Source organism: Loxodonta africana, unplaced genomic scaffold, assembly GCF_030014295.1.
Source record: "Loxodonta africana isolate mLoxAfr1 unplaced genomic scaffold, mLoxAfr1.hap2 scaffold_31, whole genome shotgun sequence".
NCBI classification, from domain to species: Eukaryota; Metazoa; Chordata; class Mammalia; order Proboscidea; family Elephantidae; genus Loxodonta; species Loxodonta africana.
Genome location: NW_026975029.1, coordinates 106,718 through 133,895, shown reverse-complemented (window position 1 = coordinate 133,895; position 27,178 = coordinate 106,718). Strand labels below are relative to the sequence as shown.

Genomic DNA, 27,178 nt, shown 5'->3' with positions numbered 1-27,178 from the left:
GAATGGGGACCTCATGCCACCAAGAAAGAAGCACTGGGAGCAGAAACGGTGCTTTGGATCCGGGCTTCCTGTGCTAAGAAGCTCCCAGTCCATGGGAAGATTGAGGAGAAGGACCTTCCTCCAGAGCCGAGAGAGAGTCCAAGCTGCACTGAAGGCTCTGGCAAAAAACAAGGCTCCAGGAATGGACAGAATATCAACTGGGATGCTTCAACAAACAGATTCAGTGCTGGAAGTGCTCGCTTGTCTATGCCAAGAAATTTGGAAGACAGCTGCCTGGCCGACCATCTTTATGCCTATTCCCAAGAAAGGTGATCCAACAGAATGCAGAAATTATCGAACGGTATCATTAATATCACACCCAAGTACATTTTTGCTGAAGATCAGCTGTAGCAGTATATGCACAGAGAACTACCAGAAATTTAAGCTGGATTCAGAAGAGGACGTGAAACCAGGGATATCATTGCTGATGTCAGATGGATCCTGGCTGAAAGCAGAGAATACCGGAAAGATGTTTACCTCTGTTTTATTGACTATGCAAAGGCATTCGACTGTGTGGGTGATAAAAAATTATGGATAACTTTGCGAAGATGCGAAATTCTGGCACAGTCGATTGTGCTCATGAAGAACTTGTACACACAGCAACTGGCAGTCATTCGAACAGAACAAAGGGATGCTGTGTGGTTTAAAGTCAGTAAAGGTGTGCGTCAGGGTTGTATCCTTTCGACTGACCTGTTCAATATGTATGCTGAGCAAATAATCTGAGAATCTGGGGTATATGAACAAACACGGGGCATCAGTATTAGAGAAAGATTCACTAACAACCTGTGTTATGCCGATGATACAACCTTGCTTGCTGAAAGTGAAGAGTACTTGAAGCACTTACTGATGAAGACCAAAGACCACAGCCTTCAGTATGGATTGATCACACCTCAACATACAACAAAAATCCTCACAAATGGACCAATAAGCAACATCATGATAAAAAAAAAAAAAAGATTGAAATTGTCAAGGATTTCGCTTCACATGGATTCACAATCAACACCCATGGAAGTAGCAGTCAAGAAATCAAATGTCGGATTGCACTGGGCAAATCTGATGCAAAAAAAAAAAAAAAACTTAGAACACTCTTTAAGTGTTGAAAAGCAAAGACGTTGCCTTGAAGACTATGGTGTGTGTGACCCAAGCCATTGTGTTTCAATCTTCTCATATGCATGTGAAAGCTGGACAATTAATAAGGAAGATCAAAGAAGAATTGATACTTTTCAATTATGCTTTTGGCAAACAGTATCGAATAAACCATGGACTGCCAAAAGGACAAAGAAATCTGTCTTGGAAGAAGTACAACCAGAATGCGTCTTGGAGGCTAAGATGGCAAGACTAAGTCTCATTTACTTTGGACATGTTATCAGGAGGGATCAGTCCCTGGAAAAGGACATCATGCTTGCTAAAGTAGAGGATTAGCAAGAAAGAAGACCCTCAATGAGATGGATTGTCAGAGTGGCTGCAACAATGGGCCCAAGCATAACAGTGGTTGTGAGGATGGTATAGGACCAGGCAGTGTTTTCTTTTGTTGTTCGTAGGGTCACTATGAGTTGGAACTGACTGACTCACGGGCACCTAACAACAACAGCAACAATGACAAAAGATATTGAGCATACTTTCATGTGGTTATTGGACATTTGTATATTTTTCTTGGGAGCAATGTCTATTCAAGTTCTTTACCCATGTTTTATTTGAGTCATCTAGTGTTGTTACAACAGAAATACCACACGTGGATGGCTTTTACAAAGAGTAATTTATTCTCTCACAGTCTAGGAGACTAGAAGTCTGAATTCAGGGCGTCAGCTCCTAGGAAAGTCTTTCTCTCTCTGTTGGCTCTGGGAGAAGGTCCTTGTCATCAGTCTTCCCCAGATCTAGCAGCTTCTCAGTGCAGGGGCCCCTGGTTCAAAGCAAATGCTCCTGGCTCTTCTGCTTGGTGGTAATGAAGTCCTCCAGTCTCTCTGCTCCCTTCTCCCTGTTATATATCAAAACAGATTCACTCAAAATACAATCTAATCTTGTAGGTTGAGTCCTACCTCATTAACATAACTACCTCTAACCCTTCCACATTAACATCATTGGAAAAAAAAAAAAAAAAAACCTTGCCCTTGAGTAGATTTCAACTCATAGCAACCCTATAGGAGAGAGTAGAACTGCCCCATATGGATTCCGAGGAGCACCTAGTGGATTAGAACTGCCAACCTTTTTGTTAGCAGTCGCAACTCTTAACCACTACACCACCAGGGTTTCCAATGAACATCGTAGAGGTCAGATTTACAACACATATGAAGATCACAAGGCTGATAAAATGGTAGACAATCACACAATACCGGTAACCACGGCCTAACCAAGTTGACACACATTTTGGGGGGACACAATTGAACCCATAACATGTTGTTCATCTCTTTTTTTTTTTTTTTTTTGGTGATTTGTAGGAGTTCTTTATATATTTTAGATATGAATCCCCTATCAGATATTTGGTTTGCATTTTTTTTTCTTCAATTCTGTAGGTTATCTCTTCACTTTCTTGATAAAATCCTTCGACGTACAAAAAAACAAAAAACTTCACTTGATGAAGTCCAGTTTATTTTTTGTTGTTGATGCTCACGCTTTTGGCTTCGTATCAGAGAATTCATTGTCAAAAAAAGGTTTTGAAGTTTTAACTCTGTTTTCTTCTAAGAGTTTTATTTCTTTTGGGAGAAATGTCTCTTTAAATTCTGTAATCATTTTGAGTTAATTTTCATATATGGTGTGAGGTAGGGGTCCAGCTTCATTCTTTGGCATATGGGATCCTGTTGTCCCAGCACCGTTTATTGAAGAGGCTATTCATTCCCCTTTGAATGGACTTAGCACCCTTGTCAGAAATCAACTGGCTATAGGTGTGTGGGTTTATTTCTGAACTCTGAATTCTATTCCACTGGTCTTTGTGCCTATCCTATACCAGCAGACTGACTTTTTAATTTAAGACAGTTCTTCTTAAAATGTACAGACTTCTTACAAAAATAGTGGACCCCAGGAACTCCAGACCCAGGAGCCCTGGACCTGTTCCTAAATTGAAGTTTCAATCTCTGATTGCGTCCGGGAAACTCTACTTGTTGTAATTGGAAAGACATAGATTTATTTTGTCGAGCCTTTGTTTTCAGCTCAGTTTCTGTTCTAAGGTTTTGGCTAATTGTAGGCTACGGTGGTGTATAGGGAAGTTTTCGCATTCTCTAAATTTAACTGATGTCATTTAACTAAGTCAGCTAACTAAAACCATTTTTGTAAAGGACTACACCCTGAGTTAGCTGTAATCCTTCTGCAAAAATGGTGTTAAAAGTTACCCTGTTTTCCTCTTCTTCTAGGTTCAACCCTGAATTCTCCATAAAAAGTCTGGTCAAGCGATGTCTGTAGTGATAAACATTCTCACCCTGTTCCTGCTTGCAAGCTTGAACTTTAGCCCAAACAATCTTATAGGAAAAAATCTTTGTAAAACATTTGGTTAATTTTGTTGTAAGAGGTATAGTCTGAGTTACCAAATCAGTACCTGAGACGTTTGGTTGGATGGACAATGATTTCTCAGGTTCTTTCCGGTTAGCTTCTTCCTACCACCTTTGAGCACCCCCAGGTCCTAGCAACATGTGTAACAAGTTATATAGATCACCTGGACCAGACTCATAAGTTTCTGCCAGAATTTTAAATTCTTCCTTAAATTTCTGAGGATCTTCACACAGGCTGGGGAACTCTAAGAATGGTGTGAAGTTTGGCCTTAGACCAGGAGGCACCAGTAACCTCAGGCTGTCCACCTCCAGTTTTGGGGTATTTCACCTTAAAAGGCATCTCAGCTATGGGGCTGGTTTCAACTGGAGGTTTGGTCCTTTCCTCTTGAACCCCTTCCTCTTTTCCATGATAAGGAAGTTCTGCTGAGGCAGTGTCTTTGCGATTCCTTAATCAGTTCTGCTTGTCTAGATACAACATCTCATAATGAAGGAAATTTGCTGTCATTTTGCCATTTGAAAGCTTCCAAAAGACAATTAAAATAGGCCTTCCGTTGGGTCCGATTAATCTGGGAGCTTTTATTGGTTTTATTCTCTTGGAAAACTTGGTGGCCTAGTGGTTCAGTGCTCCTGCTGCTAACCGAAAGGTCAGCAGTTCGAATCCGCCAGGTGTTCTTTGGAAGCTATGGGGAAGTTCTACTCTATCCTATGCGGTCGCTATGAGTCTGACTCGAGGACACTAGGTTTGGGTCTTTTTTTTTTTTTTTTAATTTGCTGCACAGAAAAGTTAACTTAGTGAGTTCAGAACTGCCATAACATAGGCATTGATCAGTACTATTTTCCTTGATAAGTGCAGGCCGTCTTTGAGGGTACTGAACTGAATTGGCGCCATAATTCCTGACCGTATATCAAACGGGAGTCCCAGAAGGGAATGCTTTATGGTCTTTAGAAGCGCTGTTCCCTATCTTAGGAAGCACTACCAAGTGGCAACCAGGTGATCTAAGCCAAAATGGAGCCTTAGAAAAACAAAAGGAAAAAAGGTTCCTGCGAAGAATGATAATTTTCGTCCACTAGATGGCAGACTCGTCAAGCTCCAAAGGGTTCAAACTGTGACTGGAATCCGGAAACAAAAGACAGAAAGTTCAAAGGACACACTTAAAATGTAACACTTTCAGGGTTTGCCAAAAGCGCATGAGGAGCTTTGCCCTGCGCTCTTCCAGATCCGAAACCCCAAAACGCCACAGCAAACAGCTGTTCAAAGGATAATCAGCCAAGAGAAAAGAAAGAAAGATGATCAGGACCACACTTCACAAGATGAAGCCACTAGGTGGCAGTCTGGGAACGCAATTGGAAACCCAACGTTGTAACAGGCTCCCGAGGACAGTAAAGGTGGAACGCGAAGTTCCAACAAGCTTACAGGCTGATTCCACCGTGAAGGAGAAAAAGAAAAACCGGGAGCAGAGAAACGACTTCGGTTAATCTCCGCAAAAGCTGCACCGAAATAGTTCGGGGCTAGATTCTCAACAGAGCCACGGGGAAATGCACAGTTTGCTTTTCGGGAGCACTTACCCCCAGACAGCCAGAAGGGTCCGAAAAAGCTGCAGCGAGGGGCACACAAAGGGGCCCTTGGTGCCGGAATCCCGTGTTTCAGGTCTTCGGGTCTCCGGGGGAAGGGTAACTCCAAAAACCCTGCCGATTAACTACGCCAAAATGTTGGAGAGAAAAGACTTCCCAGCTCCCTTAAGGTAAAATCGAAAGAGATTTATTGCAGCGGAGACGTGGCAGTGGGAGATCGCAAAGTCTCAGGCTGACGTTCCGGAATCTCACGGGAAGAAGGCAAATCAGGAGTAATCAGAGTGCTGAAGGGGGAGAATAAAATTACAGTTTTTCTTGTTGGTTCACAGTGACGAAGGTCAATCAAAGACGCGACAAGTAAAGCACAATCGTTGTCATTATTGCTTACGTGAGCCGATTGACTGGCTACAAGACACAATTGAAAGACAGGAGGTCAAGGGGGTTTCACCTTGGTTACAAAGCAGCCACAGGACGGATATTCTCAAGACTGGTTGGTTAACAATCACGTTGCTCAGAATGTTAGCTCTCCAGATGAGAATGGAAACAAGGAGTTTCCATGATCTCTCACTTTGCTGGACATGTCAGAAACCTGAGGAGGCTGATACCAAAAGTTTGCCTTAAGTCTTCACATTCTTTAGCTTGATCCGCAAAGCAACTCATTTCCTTCATGGTGATGGGTTGATTCCTAGGGAAGGAGGGTAGAACCTGGGGGAAAGCTTACCTGGAGCTGCTAGACAGCCAACGCCAAACCTAAGGTGAAAGACTACATTGAGCGCTTAGAGTTACTTTAGTCTCTTTACAGACAGATCAGATGCCTGTTTTTATTTTCTATGCCTAAACAGTCTTTTTTTTTTTTTTTTTTTCTCATCAGTCCTTTGTGCTGATTTCCTTTCTCCAACAGTTTCCTCAAGGTGCATGCCTTGCAAGTAGATGTTTAAGTTCTTACTTACTTGTCTGGAAATGCCTTGATTGCCCTCACATTTTGTCTGGGTTAGAATTCTACTTTAAATCAGAACTTGAAAGCATTACATTATAATCTTCTCCTAGCTAATTTGCTGCTGCAAAGGCTCTGGTCATGTTTTCTGTTTGTTTGTGTTGTTGAAGAACAAAATCCCACACTCTATTAGGAGTGAAAGAAAATGAGTTTCATTGAGGAATAGCAAGGCCATCACCAAATAGCAGCTCCCGCCTGAAGGGATTACTCCATGTTTGGCTGCTAAACCACCCTCCCCAGGAAAACTGTTAGCCCCTCAGACCCCCATCTGCTGAGATTAACCCAGTTGTGTCTGAAGAGCCTTTGTCTCAGTCGTCCACTAGGGTGATGTCTGAGTCACTGCCTGGGGCATCATCCCTTAAGGCAGATGTCTTACAAGACATTGCTGAATGTTCTCCAGACACATTCCCAACACCCATTGTTGCTTCTAGGCCTATAACTAGACTGAAGTCCCTGCTATCCTCAAAGGTAAAGCACAAAATGTGATCCAGGGGGAGGTACACTACACTCCAAAAGAAAAAGAACTGCTTGACTTTTCTAATACATACAAACAAAAGCCTGGAGACTACGTGTGGGAATTGCTATTATGGGTGTGGGATAATGGTGCAAGGAACATAAAGTTGCCTCAGCCTGAGTTCATTGATATGGGTCCACTAAGCACAGATCCTTCATCCAGTGTTTCAGCTAGAGAGCTTAGGAAAGGATTTAATAGTTTATGTGACTGATTCAGTGAAGCACAGATTAAGCGGTGGCCCACACTAAACCCAGCTGAAGTGCCAGACCCGCCTTGATTTCACAGTAGAAGAAGGTATCCAAAGGCTTAGGGAAACTGGCATGTTAGAGTGGATTTCTCGGCTTAGACCCACAGACCCACACATGGAATGCTCAGAGGACACACCTTTTACCGCAATGGTGAGGAATAAATTTGTGAAGGGAGCCCCAGCATCCTTGAAGACTGCTGTGATTGTTATTTTATGGAAGTCAGATCTCACAATGGGAGATGCCCTAACTGAATTAAGACACCAAACTACAATGGGGCTGATTGGACCCCACGGTGTTAGGGGCCATGCGGGTGACTCAATGGACAAGAACAAGGTAGGTGTGGTTCACATAATGGACAGTGGAGTCAAAGCAGTAATGAGAGTAGCCTGACTCCTATGGACTCATGGCATTGGCTACTTAGTCATGGTGTCCCTAGGAGTGAAATAGATGGGAAGTCTATCGAGTAGTTACTTGATCTGTACAAGCGTAAGAATTACTGGATACTGCCTCTGAACTGACACTGAATCCAGGAGACCCTAGATGTCACTGTGGCCCACCGGTCAGAAAGCGGTTGTACGGAAGTCAGGTTCTTAATGGAGCCATAGCTCTGGTTCATTTCACAGTGGATTCAGTGGGTCCCTGAATCCATCACGTAGTGATTTCCCCAGTTCCTAAACACATAATTGGAATTGGAATACCCAACAACTTGCAGAACTACCTTTGTGGATTCCAGACAAGTGGAGTAAGGGCTATTATGGTAGGAAAAGCCAAGGGGAAACCATTAGAACTGCCTATCTAGGAAAATAGTAAACCAAAAGCAGTACCGCATTCCTGGAGGAATTATAGAGATAACTGCCACCATCAAAGACTTGAAGGATGCAGGGTGGTGATTCCCCCAGTTCAACTCATCTACTTGTGTTTTTGTTGTTATGTGCTATCCAGTGGATTCTGACTCACGGCGCCCCTTTGTACAGATGGAAACACTGCCGATCCTGCGCCATCCTCACAAAGGCTGCTATCTTTGAGACTAGTATTGCACTCAGTGTGTCAACCCATCTTCTTAAAGGTCTCTCTCTTTTCACCAACCCTTTACTTTACCACGCAAGATGTCCTTCTCGAGGGACCAGTGCCTCCTGATAACATGTCCAAAGTGCGTAAGAAAATCTCACCATCCTTCCTTCTAAGGAGCATTCTGGCTGTACTTCTTCCAAGACAGATTTGTTCGTTCTTGTGGCAGTCCATGGTATATTCAATATTCTTGGCCAAGACCTTAATTCGAAGGCATCAATTCCTCTCCAGTCTTCCTCATTCATTTTCCAGGTTTTGCATGCATATGAGACGATTGAAAATACCATGGCCTGGGTCAGGCGCACCTTAGTCCTTAAAGTGACATTTTTGGTTTTTAACACTTTAAAGATGGCTTTCGCAGTACATTTGCCCAATGCAATATGTCATTGATTTCTTCGCTGCTACTTCCATGGGCGTGGATTGTGGGTCCAAGTATAAAGACATCCTTGACAACTTCAATCTTCTCTCCATCGACCATGATGTTGCTTATTAATCCATATGTGAGGATTTTTTGTTTTCTTTGTGTTGTGGTGTAATTCATAGTGAAGGCTGTGGTCATTGATTTTCTTCAGTGACTGCTTCACGTCCTCTTCACTTTCAGCAAGAGAAGTTGTGTCCTCTGCCTATTGCAGGTTGTTAATGAGTCTTCTTCCAATCCTGATACCCGCTTTCTTCTTCTTATAGTTTATCTTCTTGAATTATTTCCTCCATACAGATTGAATAAATATGGTGAAAGGATGCAACCTTAACATACACCTTTCTCAACTTAAAACCTCATAGTATCCCCTTGTTCTGTGCTAATGACTGCGTCTTGGTCTGAGCACAGGTTCCTCATGAGCACAATTAAGTGTTCTGGAATTCCCATTCTTCACAAGATTGTGCATAATTTGTTATGAACCACACAGTCAAATGCCTTTGCATAGTCAATAAAACACAGGTAAAAGACTTTTTGGCATTCTCTGCTTTCAGCCAAGATCCATCTGATATCAGCAACGATATCCCTCGTTCCACGCACTCTTCAGAACTGGGCTTGAATTTCTGGCAATTCCCTGTCACTATACTGCTGCAACTGCTTTTGAATGATCTTCAGCAAAATTTTACCTGTGTGTGATATTCATGATATTTTGGACAATTTCTACATTCTATTGGATCGCCTTTCTTTGGAATGGGCACAAGTGTGGATCTCTTCCAGTTGGTTGGCCAGGTAGCTGTCTTCCAAATTCCTTGGCATAGACAAGCGAGCTCTTCCCGTGCTGCATCCGTTCATTGACACATCTCAGCTGGTACTCTGTCAGTTCCTGGAGCCTTGTTTTTCACCGGTGCCTTCAGTGCAGCTTGGACTTCTCCCTTCGGTACCATAGGTTCTTGAGCCTAGCTACCTCCTGAAACGTTTGGATATTGGCTGTTTCTTTTTGAAACAGTGACTCTGTATGCCATCCATCCATCTTCTTTCGATGCTTCCTGCATTGTTTAATATTTTTCCCATAGAATCCTTCAATATTGGAACTTGAGACTTGAGTTTTTCTTCAGTTCTTTCACCCTGAGAAATGCCGAACGTGTTCTTCTATTGCGCTTTTCTAACTCTTCGTCTTTGCAAGTTTCCTTATAATACTTTGTCGTCTCAAACCGCCCTTTGAAATCTTCTGTTCAGTTCTTTTATTTCATCATTTCTTCCTTTTGTTGTAGCTACTGTATGTTCAAGAGCAGGTTTCAGAGTCTCTCCTGCCAGAAATAATTCAGTTTTCTACCATTGAGTAGATGTTAAGTGTGTCTCTAAGTCTAAGGTGTGTCTCTTGTAGGCAGCATAGAGACGGATCTTGTTTTTCAATCCATCCTGCCACTGTCTGTCTCTGTATTGGTGCATTTAGTCCATTTACATGCAGGGTAATTATGGGTAGGTTTTTTTTTTTTTATGAATTTAGTACTATCATTTTGATGTCTTTTTTTGTGTGCTGTTCATAGTTTCTTTTCCCACTTGATTTTATATGCTGAGTAGATTATCTTTCTATATTGTCCTTTCCTCATATTTGTTGTTGTTGATATTGTTTCTGCTGAGTCTGTATTTTTCCCTTGTATTTTATTTTGATGAGTAGGACAGTTTGTCTCCTTTGTGGCTACCGTATTATTTACCCCTATTTTTCTAAATTTAAGACTTTTACTTCTTTGCATTGTTGTACCTTCCTCTTCATATGGAAGGTGTATGATTACATTTCTTAATCCCTCTTTATTATTTTAATGCTGTCTTCTTTTATATAATAACATTGCTGTTGCCCTGTTTTAGGCTTTTTTAAAATAATCTTGCTTTGTTTTTGGGGGGGGGATTTCCCTGTCTGGGTTGACTTCTGGGTGCTCTGCCCAGTGTTCTAGTCTTGGGTTGATACCTGATATTATTGATTTTCTAACCAAAGAACTCCCTTTAGTGTTTCGTGTAGTTTTGGTTTGGTTTTTAGGAATTCCCTAAACTTGTGTTTATTTGGAAATGTCTTTATTTTACCTTCATATTTAAGAGACAGTTTTGCTGGATATATGATTGTTTGCAGGCAATTTTTTTCCTTCCATTTTTTAAATTTATCATCCCATTGCCTTCTTGCCTGCATGGTTTCTGCCGAGTAGTCCGAGGTTATTCTTATTGGCTGTCTTTGTAGGTGACTTTTTGTTTATCCCTCACTGCTCTTATAGTTCTCTCTTCATCTTTGGTTTTGGCAAGTTTGATTATAATATGGCTTGGTGACTTTCTTTTAACATCCACCTTACGTGGAGTTCGATGAGCATCTTGGATAGATATCCTGTCATCTTTCACAACATCTGGAAAGTTTTCTGCCAACAAATCTTCAGCAATTTTCTCTATATTTTCTGTTATCCCTCCCTGTTTGGTACTCCAATCACTCGTAGCTTATTTCTCTTGATAGAGTCCCACATACATGATTCTTAAGGTTTCTTCATTTTTCTCAATTCTTTTATCTGATTTTTCTTCAAATATATTAGTGCCAAGTGATTTAACTTCGAGTTCAGAAATTTTAGCTTCTACTTGCTCAATTCTGCTCCTCTGACTTTCCACGGAGTTGTCTAAATCTGTAATTTTATTGTTAATCTTCTGAATTCCTTATTGTTGTGTGTCTATGGATTTTCCCAGCTTATAAAACTTTTCATAATGTTCCTGAATAATCTTTCTAATTTCTTCAGTTGCTTTATCTGTGTGTTCCTTGGCTCGTTCTGTGTATTACCTCATTTCCTTCCTGATGTCCTAAAGTGTTCTGTGTATTAAACTTTTGTATTCTGCATCTGGTAATTCCAGGAATGCACTTTCATCTAGAAGATCCCTGGATTCTTTGTTCTGAGAGCCTGTTGAGGTGATCATGGTCTGTTTCTTTACCTGACTTGATATTGACTGTTGTCTCCGAGCCATCTATAAGTTATTGTCTTAGTTTATGCTTGCTTCCTGTGTCGTAGCTGCTTGCTTTGTTTTGTTTTGGTATACCGCTATGGGTTGCTTGAGTGAGCTAACTTGATTGTTTTCAGCTTTGGAACTCTGGTGTCCTGTCTCCAGCTGGCTAGATGTGTTATCAGGTATATCAGTCTAGGAGTCCATTCAGTTTTCTTGTATGAATTCAGCTCAGGTTTCCAGGTAGCTGATCATCAAGTGTGTGGTACAGGCTCTGTCCTGCAGTCTTAGAGGGGCAGGGGTGATTGGCGTAGATACCGGTATCTGATTGCAGCAGAGGCTCAAGCTCTGAACAAGGCAGGGGACTAAGAACTGACCCCCAAGTGTCTCTGAGAAAAACGCATCTCTGTTCCCTAGAGCATGCTGGAGGGTGGGTCCTGCAGACGGACCATGGGCACCCAAAGTTTCAGGTTGTAAGGAGTGGGAGGTACCAGTTATCTTTGGACCCCTGTCGCGGGTGGCTGGGTGACCTGAGTGGAGCTACCAGTCCTCAGGTCCCTGATGTGGGTAGGTGAGGACCCTGTTTAATAGGCAAAGCAATGTCAAACATCAAACGCCCACCTCTCCACGGCACCGCTGAAATGCTTGGACTTTGCCAACAAGGGCCTATTCTCCCGAAATAGGCCCACACAGGTCCATGAAGAAGGGAAAGGTGCTCAAGGTCCACAGACGGTTTATGCCTGGACGGGAGTCGCTTCTGTCCTGAGATTCCCCAGTTAATGGAGCTAGCAAATTACCTCTTCCCCCCAGTTGCATTTTTTTTCCTTCCCCAAGGCCAGGAGGACGGCTCCAGGTGCTCACCAGGGTCTATCTCAGGCCTAGGGATTCAGCCGCTGTAGCTGGCGTGGGGGTGGGGGGGCTCAGTAAAATATCCGCAAGTACTTAGCTTTTGCGGAGAGTGCCCTTCTGTTCAGGTTCTGGAGGTGTGAGTGGGCTGTGTGGCTGCTGCTTCTCCCCGAGGAGACTGCGGCCAAACGCTAGGACCCACCCGCCGCTGCCACCTCCGCTGCTCCGGGAATGGTGCCTGAGGGCTCCCCACGATTCAGGGCCGGCAACTCCTCTCCGCTTCTGAAAGGTCCCTTCCTTCCCCTACCCCTCAGTTTGTTGTCTAAGCTTGCCTTTGATGCTCAAGGCTCCCAGCTTGTTACAAATATACTCTTTCACTTGTTTTTTCGGGTCTTTGTTGTAAAGAGGGCGCCAAGGATGTGTCTGTCGAGTCCGCCATCTTGGCTCCTCCTCCCATTAGTTTTTTTTTTTTTCATTGTATTTTGAATCTCTCGTAATAGAGACATAGACTTTTAAACCAAGAAAAGAAAAAAAAAATCCGCTGCCATAGGGTTATTATATTTTCTAGGTGAATTAACCCTTTTATTGTTTTTATTCTCCGTCTGTTTATGCTAATATACTTTTACTCTGAAACCTATGTTATTTGGTATGAGCAAAGCAAGTCGAACATTCTTTTGTTTGGTGTTTGCATATTATACCTTTTCCATCCATTTATGTATGTTTTTAATTTTATTTTGGTAAGTCTTATTGCCTGGGCCTGAAAGTCGGAGCTAAAGCCCAGGGCCCAGGGGCCTCGACTCAGAATCCAGAGAATGCGACCAATACCTGGAGTCTGGAGGGCAGGGCCATTGTGTGAATCCTCTCAGAGAACAGAGGATTATTTTCCAGCCTTGAGGGCTAATGGAATATATTCTATAGACTTTCTTTACTCCTGTCATCACTACTTTCCCTGCAATTTCTCCCATTTGTAATGGAAATATCTAGTTTGTGCCTGGTTTGCCATTGTACTTTGGAAGCAAACAAACTTGTATTCTAGATTTCACAGGTAAAGAAGAATTTGTGGATTTTGGACTTGGAGTTGATTTAGGGCTTTTGCTGTGATGTGATGTGATAGGGTGAATGTGTCTTACATGTAGCAAGGACATGAATTTTTGGAGACCATTGGGCAGAATGTCATGGATTGAATGTGTCCACCCAAAAGATGCGTCAACGTGGTTAGGCCATGATTCCCAGTATTTTGTGGTTATCCTCTACTTTGTGATTGTAATTTTATGGTAAAGAGGATTAGGGTGGGATTATAACACCCTTACTAAGGTCATATCCGTGATCCAGTGTAAAGGAAGTTTCTCTGGAGTTGGCCTGCACCACCTTTTATCCTTTTTTCTCTTTTTTACAAGAGATAAAAAGAAAGGGAAGCCAGCAGAGAATGGGGACCTCATGCCACCAAGAAAGAAGCACTGGGAGCAGAAACGGTGCTTTGGATCCGGGCTTCCTGTGCTAAGAAGCTCCCAGTCCATGGGAAGATTGAGGAGAAGGACCTTCCTCCAGAGCCGAGAGAGAGTCCAAGCTGCACTGAAGGCTCTGGCAAAAAACAAGGCTCCAGGAATGGACAGAATATCAACTGGGATGCTTCAACAAACAGATTCAGTGCTGGAAGTGCTCGCTTGTCTATGCCAAGAAATTTGGAAGACAGCTGCCTGGCCGACCATCTTTATGCCTATTCCCAAGAAAGGTGATCCAACAGAATGCAGAAATTATCGAACGGTATCATTAATATCACACCCAAGTACATTTTTGCTGAAGATCAGCTGTAGCAGTATATGCACAGAGAACTACCAGAAATTTAAGCTGGATTCAGAAGAGGACGTGAAACCAGGGATATCATTGCTGATGTCAGATGGATCCTGGCTGAAAGCAGAGAATACCGGAAAGATGTTTACCTCTGTTTTATTGACTATGCAAAGGCATTCGACTGTGTGGGTGATAAAAAATTATGGATAACTTTGCGAAGATGCGAAATTCTGGCACAGTCGATTGTGCTCATGAAGAACTTGTACACACAGCAACTGGCAGTCATTCGAACAGAACAAAGGGATGCTGTGTGGTTTAAAGTCAGTAAAGGTGTGCGTCAGGGTTGTATCCTTTCGACTGACCTGTTCAATATGTATGCTGAGCAAATAATCTGAGAATCTGGGGTATATGAACAAACACGGGGCATCAGTATTAGAGAAAGATTCACTAACAACCTGTGTTATGCCGATGATACAACCTTGCTTGCTGAAAGTGAAGAGTACTTGAAGCACTTACTGATGAAGACCAAAGACCACAGCCTTCAGTATGGATTGATCACACCTCAACATACAACAAAAATCCTCACAAATGGACCAATAAGCAACATCATGATAAAAAAAAAAAAAAGATTGAAATTGTCAAGGATTTCGCTTCACATGGATTCACAATCAACACCCATGGAAGTAGCAGTCAAGAAATCAAATGTCGGATTGCACTGGGCAAATCTGATGCAAAAAAAAAAAAAAAAACTTAGAACACTCTTTAAGTGTTGAAAAGCAAAGACGTTGCCTTGAAGACTATGGTGTGTGTGACCCAAGCCATTGTGTTTCAATCTTCTCATATGCATGTGAAAGCTGGACAATTAATAAGGAAGATCAAAGAAGAATTGATACTTTTCAATTATGCTTTTGGCAAACAGTATCGAATAAACCATGGACTGCCAAAAGGACAAAGAAATCTGTCTTGGAAGAAGTACAACCAGAATGCGTCTTGGAGGCTAAGATGGCAAGACTAAGTCTCATTTACTTTGGACATGTTATCAGGAGGGATCAGTCCCTGGAAAAGGACATCATGCTTGCTAAAGTAGAGGATTAGCAAGAAAGAAGACCCTCAATGAGATGGATTGTCAGAGTGGCTGCAACAATGGGCCCAAGCATAACAGTGGTTGTGAGGATGGTATAGGACCAGGCAGTGTTTTCTTTTGTTGTTCGTAGGGTCACTATGAGTTGGAACTGACTGACTCACGGGCACCTAACAACAACAGCAACAATGACAAAAGATATTGAGCATACTTTCATGTGGTTATTGGACATTTGTATATTTTTCTTGGGAGCAATGTCTATTCAAGTTCTTTACCCATGTTTTATTTGAGTCATCTAGTGTTGTTACAACAGAAATACCACACGTGGATGGCTTTTACAAAGAGTAATTTATTCTCTCACAGTCTAGGAGACTAGAAGTCTGAATTCAGGGCGTCAGCTCCTAGGAAAGTCTTTCTCTCTCTGTTGGCTCTGGGAGAAGGTCCTTGTCATCAGTCTTCCCCAGATCTAGCAGCTTCTCAGTGCAGGGGCCCCTGGTTCAAAGCAAATGCTCCTGGCTCTTCTGCTTGGTGGTAATGAAGTCCTCCAGTCTCTCTGCTCCCTTCTCCCTGTTATATATCAAAACAGATTCACTCAAAATACAATCTAATCTTGTAGGTTGAGTCCTACCTCATTAACATAACTACCTCTAACCCTTCCACATTAACATCATTGGAAAAAAAAAAAAAAAAAACCTTGCCCTTGAGTAGATTTCAACTCATAGCAACCCTATAGGAGAGAGTAGAACTGCCCCATATGGATTCCGAGGAGCACCTAGTGGATTAGAACTGCCAACCTTTTTGTTAGCAGTCGCAACTCTTAACCACTACACCACCAGGGTTTCCAATGAACATCGTAGAGGTCAGATTTACAACACATATGAAGATCACAAGGCTGATAAAATGGTGGACAATCACACAATACCGGTAACCACGGCCTAACCAAGTTGACACACATTTTGGGGGGACACAATTGAACCCATAACATGTTGTTCATCTCTTTTTTTTTTTTTTTTTGGTGATTTGTAGGAGTTCTTTATATATTTTAGATATGAATCCCCTATCAGATATTTGGTTTGCATTTTTTTTTCTTCAATTCTGTAGGTTATCTCTTCACTTTCTTGATAAAATCCTTCGACGTACAAAAAAACAAAAAACTTCACTTGATGAAGTCCAGTTTATTTTTTGTTGTTGATGCTCACGCTTTTGGCTTCGTATCAGAGAATTCATTGTCAAAAAAAGGTTTTGAAGTTTTAACTCTGTTTTCTTCTAAGAGTTTTATTTCTTTTGGGAGAAATGTCTCTTTAAATTCTGTAATCATTTTGAGTTAATTTTCATATATGGTGTGAGGTAGGGGTCCAGCTTCATTCTTTGGCATATGGGATCCTGTTGTCCCAGCACCGTTTATTGAAGAGGCTATTCATTCCCCTTTGAATGGACTTAGCACCCTTGTCAGAAATCAACTGGCTATAGGTGTATGGGTTTATTTCTGAACTCTGAATTCTATTCCACTGGTCTTTGTGCCTATCCTATACCAGCAGACTGACTTTTTAATTTAAGACAGTTCTTCTTAAAATGTACAGACTTCTTACAAAAATAGTGGACCCCAGGAACTCCAGACCCAGGAGCCCTGGACCTGTTCCTAAATTGAAGTTTCAATCTCTGATTGCGTCCGGGAAACTCTACTTGTTGTAATTGGAAAGACATAGATTTATTTTGTCGAGCCTTTGTTTTCAGCTCAGTTTCTGTTCTAAGGTTTTGGCTAATTGTAGGCTACGGTGGTGTATAGGGAAGTTTTCGCATTCTCTAAATTTAACTGATGTCATTTAACTAAGTCAGCTAACTAAAACCATTTTTGTAAAGGACTACACCCTGAGTTAGCTGTAATCCTTCTGCAAAAATGGTGTTAAAAGTTACCCTGTTTTCCTCTTCTTCTAGGTTCAACCCTGAATTCTCCATAAAAAGTCTGGTCAAGCGATGTCTGTAGTGATAAACATTCTCACCCTGTTCCTGCTTGCAAGCTTGAACTTTAGCCCAAACAATCTTATAGGAAAAAATCTTTGTAAAACATTTGGTTAATTTTGTTGTAAGAGGTATAGTCTGAGTTACCAAATCAGTACCTGAGACGTTTGGTTGGATGGACAATGATTTCTCAGGTTCTTTCCGGTTAGCTTCTTCCTACCACCTTTGAGCACCCCCAGGTCCTAGCAACATGTGTAACAAGTTATATAGATCACCTGGACCAGACTCATAAGTTTCTGCCAGAATTTTAAATTCTTCCTTAAATTTCTGAGGATCTTCACACAGGCTGGGGAACTCTAAGAATGGTGTGAAGTTTGGCCTTAGACCAGGAGGCACCAGTAACCTCAGGCTGTCCACCTCCAGTTTTGGGGTATTTCACCTTAAAAGGCATCTCAGCTATGGGGCTGGTTTCAACTGGAGGTTTGGTCCTTTCCTCTTGAACCCCTTCCTCTTTTCCATGATAAGGAAGTTCTGCTGAGGCAGTGTCTTTGCGATTCCTTAATCAGTTCTGCTTGTCTAGATACAACATCTCATAATGAAGGAAATTTGCTGTCATTTTGCCATTTGAAAGCTTCCAAAAGACAATTAAAATAGGCCTTCCGTTGGGTCCGATTAATCTGGGAGCTTTTATTGGTTTTATTCTCTTGGAAAACTTGGTGGCCTAGTGGTTCAGTGCTCCTGCTGCTAACCGAAAGGTCAGCAGTTCGAATCCGCCAGGTGTTCTTTGGAAGCTATGGGGAAGTTCTACTCTATCCTATGCGGTCGCTATGAGTCTGACTCGAGGACACTAGGTTTGGGTCTTTTTTTTTTTTTTTTAATTTGCTGCACAGAAAAGTTAACTTAGTGAGTTCAGAACTGCCATAACATAGGCATTGATCAGTACTATTTTCCTTGATAAGTGCAGGCCGTCTTTGAGGGTACTGAACTGAATTGGCGCCATAATTCCTGACCGTATATCAAACGGGAGTCCCAGAAGGGAATGCTTTATGGTCTTTAGAAGCGCTGTTCCCTATCTTAGGAAGCACTACCAAGTGGCAACCAGGTGATCTAAGCCAAAATGGAGCCTTAGAAAAACAAAAGGAAAAAAGGTTCCTGCGAAGAATGATAATTTTCGTCCACTAGATGGCAGACTCGTCAAGCTCCAAAGGGTTCAAACTGTGACTGGAATCCGGAAACAAAAGACAGAAAGTTCAAAGGACACACTTAAAATGTAACACTTTCAGGGTTTGCCAAAAGCGCATGAGGAGCTTTGCCCTGCGCTCTTCCAGATCCGAAACCCCAAAACGCCACAGCAAACAGCTGTTCAAAGGATAATCAGCCAAGAGAAAAGAAAGATGATCAGGACCACACTTCACAAGATGAAGCCACTAGGTGGCAGTCTGGGAACGCAATTGGAAACCCAACGTTGTAACAGGCTCCCGAGGACAGTAAAGGTGGAACGCGAAGTTCCAACAAGCTTACAGGCTGATTCCACCGTGAAGGAGAAAAAGAAAAACCGGGAGCAGAGAAACGACTTCGGTTAATCTCCGCAAAAGCTGCACCGAAATAGTTCGGGGCTAGATTCTCAACAGAGCCACGGGGAAATGCACAGTTTGCTTTTCGGGAGCACTTACCCCCAGACAGCCAGAAGGGTCCGAAAAAGCTGCAGCGAGGGGCACACAAAGGGGCCCTTGGTGCCGGAATCCCGTGTTTCAGGTCTTCGGGTCTCCGGGGGAAGGGTAACTCCAAAAACCCTGCCGATTAACTACGCCAAAATGTTGGAGAGAAAAGACTTCCCAGCTCCCTTAAGGTAAAATCGAAAGAGATTTATTGCAGCGGAGACGTGGCAGTGGGAGATCGCAAAGTCTCAGGCTGACGTTCCGGAATCTCACGGGAAGAAGGCAAATCAGGAGTAATCAGAGTGCTGAAGGGGGAGAATAAAATTACAGTTTTTCTTGTTGGTTCACAGTGACGAAGGTCAATCAAAGACGCGACAAGTAAAGCACAATCGTTGTCATTATTGCTTACGTGAGCCGATTGACTGGCTACAAGACACAATTGAAAGACAGGAGGTCAAGGGGGTTTCACCTTGGTTACAAAGCAGCCACAGGACGGATATTCTCAAGACTGGTTGGTTAACAATCACGTTGCTCAGAATGTTAGCTCTCCAGATGAGAATGGAAACAAGGAGTTTCCATGATCTCTCACTTTGCTGGACATGTCAGAAACCTGAGGAGGCTGATACCAAAAGTTTGCCTTAAGTCTTCACATTCTTTAGCTTGATCCGCAAAGCAACTCATTTCCTTCATGGTGATGGGTTGATTCCTAGGGAAGGAGGGTAGAACCTGGGGGAAAGCTTACCTGGAGCTGCTAGACAGCCAACGCCAAACCTAAGGTGAAAGACTACATTGAGCGCTTAGAGTTACTTTAGTCTCTTTACAGACAGATCAGATGCCTGTTTTTATTTTCTATGCCTAAACAGTCTTTTTTTTTTTTTTTTTTTCTCATCAGTCCTTTGTGCTGATTTCCTTTCTCCAACAGTTTCCTCAAGGTGCATGCCTTGCAAGTAGATGTTTAAGTTCTTACTTACTTGTCTGGAAATGCCTTGATTGCCCTCACATTTTGTCTGGGTTAGAATTCTACTTTAAATCAGAACTTGAAAGCATTACATTATAATCTTCTCCTAGCTAATTTGCTGCTGCAAAGGCTCTGGTCATGTTTTCTGTTTGTTTGTGTTGTTGAAGAACAAAATCCCACACTCTATTAGGAGTGAAAGAAAATGAGTTTCATTGAGGAATAGCAAGGCCATCACCAAATAGCAGCTCCCGCCTGAAGGGATTACTCCATGTTTGGCTGCTAAACCACCCTCCCCAGGAAAACTGTTAGCCCCTCAGACCCCCATCTGCTGAGATTAACCCAGTTGTGTCTGAAGAGCCTTTGTCTCAGTCGTCCACTAGGGTGATGTCTGAGTCACTGCCTGGGGCATCATCCCTTAAGGCAGATGTCTTACAAGACATTGCTGAATGTTCTCCAGACACATTCCCAACACCCATTGTTGCTTCTAGGCCTATAACTAGACTGAAGTCCCTGCTATCCTCAAAGGTAAAGCACAAAATGTGATCCAGGGGGAGGTACACTACACTCCAAAAGAAAAAGAACTGCTTGACTTTTCTAATACATACAAACAAAAGCCTGGAGACTACGTGTGGGAATTGCTATTATGGGTGTGGGATAATGGTGCAAGGAACATAAAGTTGCCTCAGCCTGAGTTCATTGATATGGGTCCACTAAGCACAGATCCTTCATCCAGTGTTTCAGCTAGAGAGCTTAGGAAAGGATTTAATAGTTTATGTGACTGATTCAGTGAAGCACAGATTAAGCGGTGGCCCACACTAAACCCAGCTGAAGTGCCAGACCCGCCTTGATTTCACAGTAGAAGAAGGTATCCAAAGGCTTAGGGAAACTGGCATGTTAGAGTGGATTTCTCGGCTTAGACCCACAGACCCACACATGGAATGCTCAGAGGACACACCTTTTACCGCAATGGTGAGGAATAAATTTGTGAAGGGAGCCCCAGCATCCTTGAAGACTGCTGTGATTGTTATTTTATGGAAGTCAGATCTCACAATGGGAGATGCCCTAACTGAATTAAGACACCAAACTACAATGGGGCTGATTGGACCCCACGGTGTTAGGGGCCATGCGGGTGACTCAATGGACAAGAACAAGGTAGGTGTGGTTCACATAATGGACAGTGGAGTCAAAGCAGTAATGAGAGTAGCCTGACTCCTATGGACTCATGGCATTGGCTACTTAGTCATGGTGTCCCTAGGAGTGAAATAGATGGGAAGTCTATCGAGTAGTTACTTGATCTGTACAAGCGTAAGAATTACTGGATACTGCCTCTGAACTGACACTGAATCCAGGAGACCCTAGATGTCACTGTGGCCCACCGGTCAGAAAGCGGTTGTACGGAAGTCAGGTTCTTAATGGAGCCATAGCTCTGGTTCATTTCACAGTGGATTCAGTGGGTCCCTGAATCCATCACGTAGTGATTTCCCCAGTTCCTAAACACATAATTGGAATTGGAATACCCAACAACTTGCAGAACTACCTTTGTGGATTCCAGACAAGTGGAGTAAGGGCTATTATGGTAGGAAAAGCCAAGGGGAAACCATTAGAACTGCCTATCTAGGAAAATAGTAAACCAAAAGCAGTACCGCATTCCTGGAGGAATTATAGAGATAACTGCCACCATCAAAGACTTGAAGGATGCAGGGTGGTGATTCCCCCAGTTCAACTCATCTACTTGTGTTTTTGTTGTTATGTGCTATCCAGTGGATTCTGACTCACGGCGCCCCTTTGTACAGATGGAAACACTGCCGATCCTGCGCCATCCTCACAAAGGCTGCTATCTTTGAGACTAGTATTGCACTCAGTGTGTCAACCCATCTTCTTAAAGGTCTCTCTCTTTTCACCAACCCTTTACTTTACCACGCAAGATGTCCTTCTCGAGGGACCAGTGCCTCCTGATAACATGTCCAAAGTGCGTAAGAAAATCTCACCATCCTTCCTTCTAAGGAGCATTCTGGCTGTACTTCTTCCAAAACAGATTTGTTCGTTCTTGTGGCAGTCCATGGTATATTCAATATTCTTGGCCAAGACCTTAATTCGAAGGCATCAATTCCTCTCCAGTCTTCCTCATTCATTTTCCAGGTTTTGCATGCATATGAGACGATTGAAAATACCATGGCCTGGGTCAGGCGCACCTTAGTCCTTAAAGTGACATTTTTGGTTTTTAACACTTTAAAGATGGCTTTCGCAGTACATTTGCCCAATGCAATATGTCATTGATTTCTTCGCTGCTACTTCCATGGGCGTGGATTGTGGGTCCAAGTATAAAGACATCCTTGACAACTTCAATCTTCTCTCCATCGACCATGATGTTGCTTATTAATCCATATGTGAGGATTTTTTGTTTTCTTTGTGTTGTGGTGTAATTCATAGTGAAGGCTGTGGTCATTGATTTTCTTCAGTGACTGCTTCACGTCCTCTTCACTTTCAGCAAGAGAAGTTGTGTCCTCTGCCTATTGCAGGTTGTTAATGAGTCTTCTTCCAATCCTGATACCCGCTTTCTTCTTCTTATAGTTTATCTTCTTGAATTATTTCCTCCATACAGATTGAATAAATATGGTGAAAGGATGCAACCTTAACATACACCTTTCTCAACTTAAAACCTCATAGTATCCCCTTGTTCTGTGCTAATGACTGCGTCTTGGTCTGAGCACAGGTTCCTCATGAGCACAATTAAGTGTTCTGGAATTCCCATTCTTCACAAGATTGTGCATAATTTGTTATGAACCACACAGTCAAATGCCTTTGCATAGTCAATAAAACACAGGTAAAAGACTTTTTGGCATTCTCTGCTTTCAGCCAAGATCCATCTGATATCAGCAACGATATCCCTCGTTCCACGCACTCTTCAGAACTGGGCTTGAATTTCTGGCAATTCCCTGTCACTATACTGCTGCAACTGCTTTTGAATGATCTTCAGCAAAATTTTACCTGTGTGTGATATTCATGATATTTTGGACAATTTCTACATTCTATTGGATCGCCTTTCTTTGGAATGGGCACAAGTGTGGATCTCTTCCAGTTGGTTGGCCAGGTAGCTGTCTTCCAAATTCCTTGGCATAGACAAGCGAGCTCTTCCCGTGCTGCATCCGTTCATTGACACATCTCAGCTGGTACTCTGTCAGTTCCTGGAGCCTTGTTTTTCACCGGTGCCTTCAGTGCAGCTTGGACTTCTCCCTTCGGTACCATAGGTTCTTGAGCCTAGCTACCTCCTGAAACGTTTGGATATTGGCTGTTTCTTTTTGAAACAGTGACTCTGTATGCCATCCATCCATCTTCTTTCGATGCTTCCTGCATTGTTTAATATTTTTCCCATAGAATCCTTCAATATTGGAACTTGAGACTTGAGTTTTTCTTCAGTTCTTTCACCCTGAGAAATGCCGAACGTGTTCTTCTATTGCGCTTTTCTAACTCTTCGTCTTTGCAAGTTTCCTTATAATACTTTGTCGTCTCAAACCGCCCTTTGAAATCTTCTGTTCAGTTCTTTTATTTCATCATTTCTTCCTTTTGTTGTAGCTACTGTATGTTCAAGAGCAGGTTTCAGAGTCTCTCCTGCCAGAAATAATTCAGTTTTCTACCATTGAGTAGATGTTAAGTGTGTCTCTAAGTCTAAGGTGTGTCTCTTGTAGGCAGCATAGAGACGGATCTTGTTTTTCAATCCATCCTGCCACTGTCTGTCTCTGTATTGGTGCATTTAGTCCATTTACATGCAGGGTAATTATGGGTAGGTTTTTTTTTTTTTTATGAATTTAGTACTATCATTTTGATGTCTTTTTTTGTGTGCTGTTCATAGTTTCTTTTCCCACTTGATTTTATATGCTGAGTAGATTATCTTTCTATATTGTCCTTTCCTCATATTTGTTGTTGTTGATATTGTTTCTGCTGAGTCTGTATTTTTCCCTTGTATTTTATTTTGATGAGTAGGACAGTTTGTCTCCTTTGTGGCTACCGTATTATTTACCCCTATTTTTCTAAATTTAAGACTAACTTTTACTTCTTTGCATTGTTGTACCTTCCTCTTCATATGGAAGGTGTATGATTACATTTCTTAATCCCTCTTTATTATTTTAATGCTGTCTTCTTTTATATAATAACATTGCTGTTGCCCTGTTTTAGGCTTTTTTAAAATAATCTTGCTTTGTTTTTGGGGGGGGGATTTCCCTGTCTGGGTTGACTTCTGGGTGCTCTGCCCAGTGTTCTAGTCTTGGGTTGATACCTGATATTATTGATTTTCTAACCAAAGAACTCCCTTTAGTGTTTCGTGTAGTTTTGGTTTGGTTTTTAGGAATTCCCTAAACTTGTGTTTATTTGGAAATGTCTTTATTTTACCTTCATATTTAAGAGACAGTTTTGCTGGATATATGATTGTTTGCAGGCAATTTTTTTCCTTCCATTTTTTAAATTTATCATCCCATTGCCTTCTTGCCTGCATGGTTTCTGCCGAGTAGTCCGAGGTTATTCTTATTGGCTGTCTTTGTAGGTGACTTTTTGTTTATCCCTCACTGCTCTTATAGTTCTCTCTTCATCTTTGGTTTTGGCAAGTTTGATTATAATATGGCTTGGTGACTTTCTTTTAACATCCACCTTACGTGGAGTTCGATGAGCATCTTGGATAGATATCCTGTCATCTTTCACAACATCTGGAAAGTTTTCTGCCAACAAATCTTCAGCAATTTTCTCTATATTTTCTGTTATCCCTCCCTGTTTGGTACTCCAATCACTCGTAGCTTATTTCTCTTGATAGAGTCCCACATACATGATTCTTAAGGTTTCTTCATTTTTCTCAATTCTTTTATCTGATTTTTCTTCAAATATATTAGTGCCAAGTGATTTAACTTCGAGTTCAGAAATTTTAGCTTCTACTTGCTCAATTCTGCTCCTCTGACTTTCCACGGAGTTGTCTAAATCTGTAATTTTATTGTTAATCTTCTGAATTCCTTATTGTTGTGTGTCTATGGATTTTCCCAGCTTATAAAACTTTTCATAATGTTCCTGAATAATCTTTCTAATTTCTTCAGTTGCTTTATCTGTGTGTTCCTTGGCTCGTTCTGTGTATTACCTCATTTCCTTCCTGATGTCCTAAAGTGTTCTGTGTATTAAACTTTTGTATTCTGCATCTGGTAATTCCAGGAATGCACTTTCATCTAGAAGATCCCTGGATTCTTTGTTCTGAGAGCCTGTTGAGGTGATCATGGTCTGTTTCTTTACCTGACTTGATATTGACTGTTGTCTCCGAGCCATCTATAAGTTATTGTCTTAGTTTATGCTTGCTTCCTGTGTCGTAGCTGCTTGCTTTGTTTTGTTTTGGTATACCGCTATGGGTTGCTTGAGTGAGCTAACTTGATTGTTTTCAGCTTTGGAACTCTGGTGTCCTGTCTCCAGCTGGCTAGATGTGTTATCAGGTATATCAGTCTAGGAGTCCATTCAGTTTTCTTGTATGAATTCAGCTCAGGTTTCCAGGTAGCTGATCATCAAGTGTGTGGTACAGGCTCTGTCCTGCAGTCTTAGAGGGGCAGGGGTGATTGGCGTAGATACCGGTATCTGATTGCAGCAGAGGCTCAAGCTCTGAACAAGGCAGGGGACTAAGAACTGACCCCCAAGTGTCTCTGAGAAAAACGCATCTCTGTTCCCTAGAGCATGCTGGAGGGTGGGTCCTGCAGACGGACCATGGGCACCCAAAGTTTCAGGTTGTAAGGAGTGGGAGGTACCAGTTATCTTTGGACCCCTGTCGCGGGTGGCTGGGTGACCTGAGTGGAGCTACCAGTCCTCAGGTCCCTGATGTGGGTAGGTGAGGACCCTGTTTAATAGGCAAAGCAATGTCAAACATCAAACGCCCACCTCTCCACGGCACCGCTGAAATGCTTGGACTTTGCCAACAAGGGCCTATTCTCCCGAAATAGGCCCACACAGGTCCATGAAGAAGGGAAAGGTGCTCAAGGTCCACAGACGGTTTATGCCTGGACGGGAGTCGCTTCTGTCCTGAGATTCCCCAGTTAATGGAGCTAGCAAATTACCTCTTCCCCCCAGTTGCATTTTTTTTCCTTCCCCAAGGCCAGGAGGACGGCTCCAGGTGCTCACCAGGGTCTATCTCAGGCCTAGGGATTCAGCCGCTGTAGCTGGCGTGGGGGTGGGGGGGCTCAGTAAAATATCCGCAAGTACTTAGCTTTTGCGGAGAGTGCCCTTCTGTTCAGGTTCTGGAGGTGTGAGTGGGCTGTGTGGCTGCTGCTTCTCCCCGAGGAGACTGCGGCCAAACGCTAGGACCTGCCCGCCGCTGCCACCTCCGCTGCTCCGGGAATGGTGCCTGAGGGCTCCCCACGATTCAGGGCCGGCAACTCCTCTCCGCTTCTGAAAGGTCCCTTCCTTCCCCTACCCCTCAGTTTGTTGTCTAAGCTTGCCTTTGATGCTCAAGGCTCCCAGCTTGTTACAAATATACTCTTTCACTTGTTTTTTCGGGTCTTTGTTGTAAAGAGGGCGCCAAGGATGTGTCTGTCGAGTCCGCCATCTTGGCTCCTCCTCCCATTAGTTTTTTTTTTTTTCATTGTATTTTGAATCTCTCGTAATAGAGACATAGACTTTTAAACCAAGAAAAGAAAAAAAAAATCCGCTGCCATAGGGTTATTATATTTTCTAGGTGAATTAACCCTTTTATTGTTTTTATTCTCCGTCTGTTTATGCTAATATACTTTTACTCTGAAACCTATGTTATTTGGTATGAGCAAAGCAAGTCGAACATTCTTTTGTTTGGTGTTTGCATATTATACCTTTTCCATCCATTTATGTATGTTTTTAATTTTATTTTGGTAAGTCTTATTGCCTGGGCCTGAAAGTCGGAGCTAAAGCCCAGGGCCCAGGGGCCTCGACTCAGAATCCAGAGAATGCGACCAATACCTGGAGTCTGGAGGGCAGGGCCATTGTGTGAATCCTCTCAGAGAACAGAGGATTATTTTCCAGCCTTGAGGGCTAATGGAATATATTCTATAGACTTTCTTTACTCCTGTCATCACTACTTTCCCTGCAATTTCTCCCATTTGTAATGGAAATATCTAGTTTGTGCCTGGTTTGCCATTGTACTTTGGAAGCAAACAAACTTGTATTCTAGATTTCACAGGTAAAGAAGAATTTGTGGATTTTGGACTTGGAGTTGATTTAGGGCTTTTGCTGTGATGTGATGTGATAGGGTGAATGTGTCTTACATGTAGCAAGGACATGAATTTTTGGAGACCATTGGGCAGAATGTCATGGATTGAATGTGTCCACCCAAAAGATGCGTCAACGTGGTTAGGCCATGATTCCCAGTATTTTGTGGTTATCCTCTACTTTGTGATTGTAATTTTATGGTAAAGAGGATTAGGGTGGGATTATAACACCCTTACTAAGGTCATATCCGTGATCCAGTGTAAAGGAAGTTTCTCTGGAGTTGGCCTGCACCACCTTTTATCCTTTTTTCTCTTTTTTACAAGAGATAAAAAGAAAGGGAAGCCAGCAGAGAATGGGGACCTCATGCCACCAAGAAAGAAGCACTGGGAGCAGAA

At 42.4% G+C, this 27,178-nt stretch overlaps 1 long non-coding RNA gene across 1 annotated transcript; it reads right to left on the bottom strand.

The window, feature by feature from the left end:
- Positions 1-1,776: 1,776 nt before the first annotated feature.
- Positions 1,777-21,611, bottom strand: LOC135229471 (uncharacterized). The gene is made up of 3 exons (XR_010320168.1): positions 18,647-21,611; positions 5,085-15,581; positions 1,777-2,014 (listed from the first exon to the last, which is right to left on the bottom strand). It is a non-coding gene; the product is annotated as an uncharacterized LOC135229471 (long non-coding RNA).
- Between the last annotated feature and the right edge of the window lie 5,567 nt (positions 21,612-27,178).